This window comes from Echinops telfairi, unplaced genomic scaffold, assembly GCF_000313985.2.
Source record: "Echinops telfairi isolate 266 unplaced genomic scaffold, ASM31398v2 ScPeMD7_3533;HRSCAF=4204_0, whole genome shotgun sequence".
NCBI lineage: Eukaryota > Metazoa > Chordata > Mammalia > Afrosoricida > Tenrecidae > Echinops > Echinops telfairi.
In genome coordinates this window covers 3,170,617-3,182,083 of record NW_022107431.1, presented here as the reverse complement: position 1 = coordinate 3,182,083, position 11,467 = coordinate 3,170,617, and positions in this window count along the sequence as shown.

Below are 11,467 nucleotides of genomic sequence, written 5' to 3'. Positions count from 1 at the left end.
AACACAAACAGGAAGCTAATAAACAAATAAAACAACAACAACAATAATGGTCAGACAGAAGAGCACAACCTCTATCAAAAATAAAGCAGAAAATATAAAAAGTGGAGGCAACTTTAAAAAGGGTCAAAAGGCTAACAAAATGATAAGGGATGGCATTTTAGCCTAACTATGCCTGCCATGATCAACTGTCTGATAGCCCGGCTCTTCCCACCCCTTGACTGTGCTCCATGTGTGGACACTGCAATGGCTTTGGTTCGCCACTGTCATCCACAGCCGTCTGCAACCAAAGTGTTTACAACAAACTCGGACACCAATTCCTCCTCCGAAGTTTGGCTGTAAGTCTTGCCAGGAATAGAAAACCTCATCTTTCTCCAGTGGCTTGCATAGAGGGGGGTTTTATCCAGAAACATGGGGAAGGGGCATTACAACAGAGAGAGTGACCTCCTGTGATAGCCAGGACTCTGACCCCACCCGAGGTGGGAGCTGCGAGAGTGTTAGGGGAAAGATGTTTCAGCTGATGGAGACAGAGCATTAGCAAGACCAGATAAAGTGAGCCTGCTCTGGGGAGGGTCAAATACTTCATTCACCTGCAAGAGGCTGAAAGATATATAACTTATATTTGATTGTTATGCCATTTGATTTAGTAACTCCCCAATATAATGACCACATTATCATACTTAATTATTATCTCATGATGCCATGCATGCATCTGCCAAGAACTACAGCTGAGACCAGTCGGGTGGGCCCCATACAGGCATTTCAATTAGCTACTGCAATGTTGACACTGAACACTAGGTGGTGCTTAGGAGATGCTGAGATCCTGTGGGCACCTAGCAGAGAGCTATCAGGCTAAGGGATTCCTCCTTCCTCCACCCTCCCTTAGAACCTTGCTATCAGGTAATGCATCGTATGCCTTTGCTTCTCTGCAAAAAACCACGGCCACTGAGACCATCGCCACTCACAGGGACCCTCTTTAGCTCGATGGTATTCCTGAAGCTGTAAGTCTTTACAGGAGCGGATGCTGTTAGGTGCCATCCAGTCAATTCGGACTTGTAGTGACCGGATGCACAAGAGAATGAGACACTGCCTGGTCCTGCACCCTCCTCACAATTGTGCTGCTGCCGGAGCCCATGGTTGCAGCCACTTGTCCAAGGTCTTCCTCTTTTTCACTGCCCCTCTGCTTGACCCTGCACCATCTGCTTCTCTGGGTCTCTCCTGAAAAGCAAGAGCAGACAGCCGCATCTTTCTCCCGAGAGCAGCTGGGGGGTTCGAACACCTGAGCATGTCGTCAGAAGCCCCAGGCTTCGTGGACAGCAATGGCAGATTCGTTGCCTGCTGCAAGGATACTCGGTTCAGAGGAGAAGAGGAGCAATTGAAGAGTAACTGAAATAGCGTGAAGCCAGCGGTGAGTGCCCATCCACTGCCATTGAGTCAGGACCCACTCAGGGTGACAGTGTAAGGCAGGAGAGTTGCCTGCCTTGGGTTTCCAAGACTTGAACTCTTTAGAGGAACACACAGCCTCATCTGCCCCCTGCAGGGCAGTTGGTGAGCCTGAACCACTGACCTTGTGGTTATCCGTTCAATTCATCCCCATTAAGCCACCAGTGCGCCACCGGTGTGAACATAGGTGCTGTCCATCTCATCGTCCACCATCAGGTGCTGTGTGGCCATCTCCCAGTACACGCGATGGTGGTGGTGGGGGCGGGGGGGTCTTTCTCCACCAACAGGACAAAGAGGAGGTGATCAGAGCACATGGTGCTGTGTCTTCCTCAAACTCAATGAATGAGTTGTCTGAGGCTGGCGGGGGCTGAGTCATTTTCCACTGGCCGTCCAACTAGTCAGTGCAGAAACCAGGGTTCAAAGCCACGCTGCAGAATTTCAAGTCAAGGTGGGTGAATGAGGGAAAGTGGAGAAGAGTCTACAGTCCTCTGCCCAGAACACCACTAGGAGAGCAGAGAGGGGGGCGGTGCAGAAGGGGAATCCGTTCAGCCCATGCTGGATGAAGATCCAGGAGGAGGACTGAGGGTGGCTCATTCTCTGCAGTGTGGTTGCTCCGGGTCACCATGGTGACCTTGTCCCTGTGTGCAGCTAGGACTGCTCCACACGGTTTCCCAGGCTGTGACCTTTGGGAAGCAGGTCACCGGGAGTTTGTTTCAAGGTCCCTCTGGAGCCTGCCACCACCAATCTTCCAATTGAGAAGGTAGGGGCTTAGCTACAGGGGTCTCTCCACCAACCCCTCTCTCTAAGACAGGGCTGCCCTCGCTCTTCTTTCAAGATCTATAATCAGTAGTGGGATTCAGCTGGTTCCCACAGGTTTGGCAGAACCGATACCTAAGTTTATGTTGAGTTCAGGAAACCGGTTGTTAACGTGGCGCTTGGAATCGGGGTTCTCTCTAAAGGGGGAGGCTGGGCGGCCACCCGATGTGGAAATCACAAATGTGTTTTCCTTACTCTTTGTCAGTGTTCCTCGGCTCCACAGTGTAGTCCAAGTGTCTGCAGTGATGCTCAGTCCATCCACAGGTCCGTAAGTTAGACAGAAGGACGCTTGGGATATTTGCTTATTCATTCCATAAAACGCATTGCACTTTTGATGACACACTGCATGTTTATTCCCTTCTGTCTGTTACTTCAGCTAACAAGCAGAAAACGTACGGAGGAAAAGTCCAAGCAACCAGAGGGTGATAGGCTGTCATTCGTTTCAGCATTCTGTGAAGCCCCAAATTCCCACAGGATATTATGAGTGAATTGTGAAATTCCTGAAAGTGCTTAAGAGCTGAAAATAGTGTAGGCACAACTTTTGTAAGTTCGGCAGAAGTAGAAAGGGGTTTTTCAAAGATGAACATAATATGTTGACAGGAGAGAAGTTGCCTAACTGTCTCTAAGATAGTGAGGTAGTGAGTTGATTGTGCCAACCTGGCCTGTAAACACACGTGGGGTTAATTGAAGGGCAGAGGGATAAATGGCTCAATGAGCCTCGCCTTTTTAGTCGCACCAGGGTGCAGCTGCCTTAGCAGTTCCCTGCTTCAGATAGCAAGGCTCACTTTCTGTAAGACATCCCCAAGGAGAAGTCACAAGGACCTTCCCCAATGCAGCCCTGGGTGCTGGAGCAGCCGTGTGGAGACTCCTGCCAGCGCTGAGATGCTTACACGTTCACTGACTCGGCTTTCCTCCTGCAGTCGGCATCATTGCGTGTGTTTTGTGAGATGGAAGAGGACTTTGTGGATTGGTGTCGGACATATGGGTTAATGTTGGACTTGTGGGCTTGGGCAGCACTGGGTTGGGATGTTTACTTGATGCGCACTTAACCTCTATATAAAACTCTCTCTTATACATGTTTCTGTGGAGTTGTTTCTCTAAAGTACCCAGACTGACACAGATATCAAACACGATGACTTTTGTCTAACTGGCCGACCGCTAACGGACGGGAGCCTCCTCCTGCAGTAAAAAGACAGTGAGGGATAAATCAGAGCCCAAGGTGTCTGGGTAAAAGGGGAGAATATTGCAAGTGAGGGCGTCAACCAAGAAGCAACACGGAAATAACTTAAATGAAAGCTTTATTGCTTTTTGTCAGGTATTATTAGACATTTTTCATTAATATTTTAAAACTTTATTTTTATTAAATACTTTTACTGGGGGCTCTTACATCTATCACAATCCATCCATCCATCCATGTGTCAAGCACATTTGCACATATGCTGCCATCATTTTCTAAAGCATTTTCTTTCTACTTGAGCCCTTGATGTCAGCTCCTCATTCCCACCCCCCCTTCCCCACCCTCTTATAACATAATCTAGTATTGTGTACTTCTTTTATTGTTCTTATTTAAGCATGAGCTGTATGAAACAGTAAACTACTTTTCAGTATGTCTTTTATGCTTAAAGGGGCCATCAGGGCCACCGCGACCCCATTGTTAAATGATTTCACTCCCTCACTGACTACAATCTTTCATTAGTTTATATTTGTACATAAATGGCAGCTATTTACTTTCCAACTATTGCTTATTGCTTGTATAAAGCTGTGAACAATGTTTAGTTGATATATTTTGCACCAGTGAAAATGATTCTGGTGTCTTGGGTGGGAAGGGACACATCACATCATCCTCCATTAAGCCTTTGAACACAGGTTTTGTGTTCCCACAGGTACACATGGTTGGGTTGCCCTCGTCTTTATTGGTGATGTGAGCCCAGGTGTCTGTAGGTGAGGGTGGTCTTCAGGGACCCTCAGCAACCAATCCCACCTCTCTTTCCTTCAGGGAGTCCCTGCTGGGTGGGACTGGCACAGCCCAAGGAGCTGACCTTGCTATCCGGTTTCTGTGTCTCCAGGAGATGAGGGTCAGGAAGGAGGTGGCCCCTGCATTGATGGGGTCTTCATTGACAACCCAGTTTCTGGGGGACATTCATGTTCTGGGCTTGAACTGTGAACTAATGTGTTGTTAGTCTTTAGAAAAATGGGGCTTTCAGCTGTGACCGTCTCTGCAACCCACAAAGGTGGGTCTACCCTGTCCTTCTAGGACCACCTCGAGTCAGCATCAATGTAATGGCCACGGGTTTGTGTTTATTTGTTAGTTTGTTTGGGGGGTAGAGTCAGAGCTGAAGGTCTTGGGTGGGAAGAAGCTGTCCTAATTAAAGAACCATGTACTGAGCATATCTGATTGTGAACAAGTTAACCTGTTAAGTTCCCTAATGAACCCCATAATCTCAAGCACTGTCAGTGAGTTCAGCATGACCATCCCAGTGAATTGTTGAGGCCGGAGAGCGTGCGCAGGAGGGATGGTTGGTGCAAGGCCGGGTGGGAGGTTGGAGAGTGGAAGCAAGCAGGTCTGACCTCAGCCTCACAGGAATCGGCCTACCTGGGGGGGACGGGCAGCTGGTGGGAGCTTGATTCTCCATCTCCTTTGTGGCATCAGAGGCTGCCAGGCACCCCCGTACGCCCGCGTACACACAGGGATAGGGGCACAAATTGAACCAAGCAGAGTTTACCTACTCCCACATGAATGAGCTGCAAGAGACCTGAAGACGACCAGCTCACCAGTTTAAACTTTATTCTGTTTAAGGACACCTGGGACTGGCAAGAAGAGCACAGGTCTCTAAGCCAATGCATATGAACTGTTGCACAAACAAAGGAGATGAGGCTGAGCATCAGGAAGTGCGTCCAATCGAAGAGGAAGAGGGCTGATCCAGGAGCTACAGAGATAGAACCGGCCACCCCACACTGGAGTCAACAGGGCCATAGATCTCGGTGACTGTAGAGAGAACTACCTGGCAACCAGAGCCGTCACACCTGGTCTGTTCACTGAGTGGCTGTGTGGTCCCCAGCCGAGTGGGCCCGAGCTTGATGACCCTGTAACATGTGACCCGTGGCCCCAAGTCAGCGTCGCCTCATAGGACGCCTCCCTGTTGGTTGATGGCCACTCGTCATGAATGTCCAACATGGGCTGTGCTCTGCTGGAGGCAGGTTGTACTCAAGGCCTCCACACCTGCCCCTCCCTCCATGAGTCCACCTGTTGAGATCATGAATCCAAATACCACCAGCCAGAAAGCATAACCAGTGGGCTGACCAGGTACCCGGGGCGTTGATGGAGGCGAGGTGTGTCCTTAGTGCTGTTGTTATATATTGTCAAGTCAATTCCATGTGGCCCCTCCACGCGGCCGCCTGGGACTGCCCCTGAGGGTCACCACCTTCAGAGAGGCAGAATGCCAGACCTTTCTGCGTGGAACAACTGGTGGGTTTGGACTTCCACCTGTGCGCCAGCAGCAGGGACACTTACCTTGGCAGAAGCAGGTTTCTTTGGTAACCTGAGTTACCAAAGCAAGGGCAGGGAAACTTCTGGGATGGTTAGTTTTCTTGTACCAACATGGCACCCGTAGGAATATGTGGGCGGGGTCTAGCCTGTCAATCAAGTTGCAGCTTGATGACCTCTTTTGGAGGTGCGACTGAGATAAATGGCTCTTTGAGGCAGGCCCCTTCCTCTTTCTCCCTGGTGGTCAGACCAGAGCGCTGCCTGAATGAACTGCCTTGTCTCTACACGTGTAGTGTGCTACCCGTGGGCCGAGCCAACCCGTGGACCTTGGTGAAACCCGTAGCTGTGTCCTGCTGCTCCACACCACCATGGTGCTGCTCTACCTTGCCATGTCTGCTGCCTGTGGGCTGAATCTGCTCATCTTGCCACCGCTCCAGACATCACCCCTCCCACTAGCCACTTGGCATTGCCACACCTTGAGGCTCCACGCTGACCTGACCTGCTTCACTGTGCTGCACTGCTAGCCTCTGCTACACCTCAACACCTCATCTTCCTACTGTCTGCTTACTTGAGCTTGGACCAGCGGCTGGCATGAGTGGAAGGACCTTCGGTATTCTGTCCCACGAAGGTGAGATGGACTGAACTCCTGTACTGCTGGCTCTGTGGGCTAATTAGCCGTTGCATTCCTTCTCACTATATATATATATATAAAGTGCCCTGGTTTTGTTTCTCTAGCGAACCCTGCCTAACACACCTTCCTTTCTGCCAAGAACCATCTGAATATTTATCACATCATTCCTGGGCCATGCAGTCAATCCCGCAGTGAACTTACCCCCAGGGTGGTGAGTGGAACCATTTCTCTGAGGTGGTGTGGCCTGGGGGTGAGGAGCTTGAGGGTCAGCCATCCTCCACCCCTGGCCCAGTGTCCACTGAAGGTGGATGCACTTTTATTGTATGGTGTGTTAGGGATGCTATGTCACCTTCCAGAAAGGCATCTTGCTGACCGGCGATGCAGCCGGAGGCAGCCATGCCAGTCACAGCCCAAACACCCACACTACCGGCTCTGGCTGGAATCCTGTTTCCCAAAGAGAATCCTGATTTTAGGAGTTAAGTCACTTTTCTTTTATTCTTCCAGATCAACCGAGCAAAGTCTCCCTGGGAAGGCTCTTGCCTGTGGGCCTCCAGTGGCAAAGATTCTTTAATAGGTATTTTCTGGCCACAGCCTCTCTCTCCCACCGATCACCTTTCCCTGCCTGGGACTGGTAGGAAGGTTGGGGAGGACACTGATAAGAGTCACCAGTGAGTTCCCTGGGGTGACATCCTGATGGGTGTAAAATGAGCCTTCTGTGTGTGTGTGTGTGTGTGTGTGTGTGTGTGTGTGGTATTTCACTACCACTGAGAGCCAGGGGTGGAGCTTGTCCTCTGGACCTGAGACCTCTGCTCAGTGATCCTCCTGTGTCCAGGAGCGCTGTGAAATCTGAGCAGCAGCAGCAGCACCAGGAGCCAGTGCGTGGAACAGAGTGGTGGACTCCCCAACCCACCGGGCTAGTCAAGGGGAGTGCTTTGGGGCAGGAGGCTGGCTTGTGGGGTAGGGTGCCTCAGGGAAGTTAATTGGGGAGTTGGAGTTTCTGACCCCCAAAGCTTGAGCTGAATGCATTCATACGTATGGAGGTGGGTGTGGAGCAGCCTGCCCTCGGGTGTTATTAGCAGCCCTGAAGGAACTTGGTAACGTGTCCTGACGGGCAGCTGTCCCCTGAGCATTTCTCACTTGCACTACAGCCCGTCAACGTCCTTCATAGTGTCCACGTCAGGAGCTGGGCTGTGAGCTCTTGTGGGACCACAAGGGATCTTGGGACCTGGATGCAAAAAGCAAGAAGGCTGATAGGACCCCCGTGGTGTGCACACGTCTTGAACGGAGGGGGCAGTTTTGGATGGAGGAGGGAGGTGCCGGAGGTAAGGACATGTGTTTTGATTGCATCAGGCTTCCCTGACTCTTGTGCATAAGCCTATGTGCAGAAAAACGTCGGACGGGGTCAGTTTATGAAGGTGTGCTTTCCCTTTGTTTAAGAGGGTCCGTTGACACATCAGGACACCATGGAAACCTCCGTGAAGGTGAACTAAGATACTAAAAGGTGCAGTGACGGTTTCTCCGCAAAGCCTCCTTCCAGGTGAACACACATCTGACGGAGCGCCTTCCATCTCTCCCCGAGGAGCCCGGCGGCAGCGTGGATCACACGGCGGGCGGGCAGCCAGCCCAAGGTGAAGAGTTAGAAACCACCAGCTGCTCCGTGGGAGAAGGGCGAGGCTCTCTGCTCCAGTAAGACATTGCAGTCTTGGAACCCGGATGGGGCCGTTCTTCCCTGCACGACACGTCACGCTAGGAGCCGGAATCGCTGCGATGACAGTGTTTGGCGTGGGTTCAGCCTCTCCTGAAGATTTCCACCCTCTCGATTAAGACCACACCAACAAGGCTGTTCCCCGAGGGAAGTAAATCACGTTCCTGTTCCCTGTTCTTTGCGTTTGGGGCCACAAAGGGAAGGCTGAAGGGGCCAGGGCTGCAGGGCGGAGGGGTAAGGCTCGTGAAGGACAGCTCTTTCCACCCTGGCAGAATGAGCAGAGGCACCGTCATCTTAGGGGGCACGAAATCAGCACAACTTTTCTGGTATTTCCCATGATCCTAAAACATCTTCATAATGAGCCCCCATGATCCTCTGGGGTCCTCTGGGGAAAATCTATGAAGGTCACCCCTTTAAAAACCAGAATGTCTCCAACACAGTCACCCTGCCCTTAGGAGCTGATACCCCGCTCCCTGTCTTCCTCATTGAGGTTTTCTCAGCCTTCCTCAGATGCCCCATCCAACTCAGACGGGTCACTTTGGACAGAGCAGCACTCCTGCCAACTTGGAGCCAAGCCTCAATGAGTTGGGAAGATGTCCACTCCAGTTGTGCGTTCCGAAATTAGATATTAGCCCCGACCAAACATGACACTGATACTTTCTTTTTCCTTTTTTTTTTCTTTGAAGGGCCCCTCATAAGACTGAGATGTGTGTATGACTTAGAGAACTTGTCCCCAGCCGCCCACAAGTTTGGCCTGTCGTGTTTGGAATACACCCTGCACGTGGGAACTAGAACCCCGCAGCTTCACTGTCACTGACCAGGTGGTGCTGAGGGTGAACCCTAAGTCGTAGACAAACCTGAGCTTGGCTTGTTATTTTCAGTGTGCTTGCTGGTTTTCAAATGAGAGCTGTGATGTTGACCCCCTCAGAGCTCTGGGGATCAGAGACCTGGATCCAGGGTTTCTGCTGGGGTTTTTTGTTTGTTTGTTTGTTTTCCTGTGGTTTTGTTGTTGTTTAAATTGTGGTTTGGGGTCAACGTTTACAGAGTAAATTCATTTTCCAGTCAACAATTTGTACACATCTCATTCTGTGTGTGTAGTCCCAGTGTTTGGAGAGTTTTGAAGACAGCTTTCACGACCACCACCTGACCACCTCCTTACTGCACCAAACACCCCAGGTCTTACCCCACAGATGAGAGCAAACGCTGCTTCAGGAATTAGGGCTCCTGAGCTACCAGAGTGGAGCTGAGTGCCTTCCTTGAGGCCAAGGCTGACTGGGGTGGTGTGGTCATTACCTGTCAACTTCAACATATATGGAAGTACAGGGGTGGAGTCTAGCCTGTCAACCAGGTCACAGCTTGGTGTTGCCTCCTTGTAGGTGTGACCTTCTCATAAGGAGGGTCTCTCATAAGGAGAGGTCCAAACCTCTCTCTCTCTGCCTTTGCCTTTCTGCTGACTAGCCACACTGGGACCTGACAGAGCCATTTGATGCAGCCACCTCCAGTGGATCCACACGGCTTTGCACCTACCAGCCTGTGATCTCCCTGCATTGTGCATCATTGCATGTGACTGCAGGAGTCTGAAGAGGGACTTAGGGACTAGTATCGGACTTATGGACCTGAGTTGGACTGGGATGGGAAGTTTTTAGTATATTCAATTACTTCTTGATATAAAGCTCGTTCTTACACATTAGTGTCTCCAGACATGTTTTTCTAGTCAACCCAGCCTCACTCGGGTGGGGTGCCTCTGAACACTTAATCCAAGGACTTGGGTTTGCTGCCCCAGGGAGCTTCAGCCGAAAGCCTGCAGGTTGAGGCGTCCAGTGGAGTGGTCTGGCCCTTTGGGCATTTATTAGCAGACCTGAAAGAAATCTGTAATATGTCCTGGTAAACAACTCAACCCTGAGCATTTCTCACCGGCATGCCAACTTGTTAACCTCTGTAATAAACCCTTCCATCCTGAATCTTGTCTGAGGGTTCTGTGTAGCCCCTGCAATGGATGTTAGAACCCTGGGAGCGACAATGAGGAATATTAAGACAGTGCACACGGAAGATGGTATTTTAAAAAGTCTGTATTCAATTATTCACACCAAAGGATAGCCATTAAAATTATGAACAGTTCTAAATATATTTGATGTATCATACATATATATACGTTATATGTATAGTTACATATCGACACTGGGGGGGGCTTCTCTAAACGAGTGAGTCACACAAAGGTGGCGTTTGCAACATCACACCCACATGTGCATATGTACCTGCAGGCAGGCTGACGCACGCATTTACAACCTGCCTTTGGTAAACAATGACAGTGCTCTTGTCCAAGCACAGAGCAGGGCAGGGCTTCCTTTCTGAGAGACAAAGACTGCAGATGGCTACGTGGGGGGAATTACACACATATACAATATGTATACTTTACAAATGCAAAGTTAAGACCTCTTTGAGTTATTGCCCTTATGCTTGTTACAAAGATGTGTAGGTGGCGCGCACACAAAACAACTGTCTTTTCAGAGTTTTTAGCTAGCGGGCTGGAGGAGTGTGGGTGGGTGATGCTAAGTTGGGGCTCTGTCTGTTCCCACAAGTGTGGCGCCCATCCTGGGACACACACGACCTGGGGACATCCCAGCAGGGCTCTTGATCAGCAAGGTCTCCCCAGCAGCCTCCTGGGAGCCCGAGCTCAGAGGGATGTAGGCTGTCAATTTTGTTCCCACGGGCATGTGAAGGTCACCTTTGCTTCCCATGAAGAGCTGAAGAGGTTGCCTTTGGATACATTTTGGCAATTGTTTCACAGTGTTTGGGGGCGAGCACATTGATTGGAGGTGGGCCTGTGGGCCAGGTGAGTGGGGAGGGCATTACAGGAAAGTACTTCCCACGGACTCATCTACTGGACTCTCAATCTGGATGCCCCATGAAGGCATCACCTGTCCAGCTCACAGCAGAGCCCATGGGGACGGCCCACCTCCCCCCAGTCCCATGTTAGCCAGGCACTGGGCTGTTTCGGTGGAGAGCGGGCGTGGGTACTGCGGTGGCCACGGGAAGGGACAAGGGCTCAAACCCAGGAGCTCACAGACTCGGCGTTTGGGACGAGTGAGGGCGAGAAAGGGGGGCCATTGTGAGGGTGGCACAGGACCAGGCAGTGTTTTGTTTTGTTGTACACAGGTGGCCATGAGTCGCACCTGACTGGACGGCCCCTGACCAGAAGACTCCGTAAACCGCTTGTGCAATTGAAAAAACACCCCGCCTCCACTTGTGTCCATCCCCCACACCTCCGAGGGCTGCTGGCTGTGAGGGGGAGTCTGAGGGTGTCCGGGAGGGCCCCGGAGGAAGTGTGAGGAGACCAGAGACGCCGAGTGTGGGTATCGAGTGCTGGGTCTTTGGGTTTTACACGTTCCCC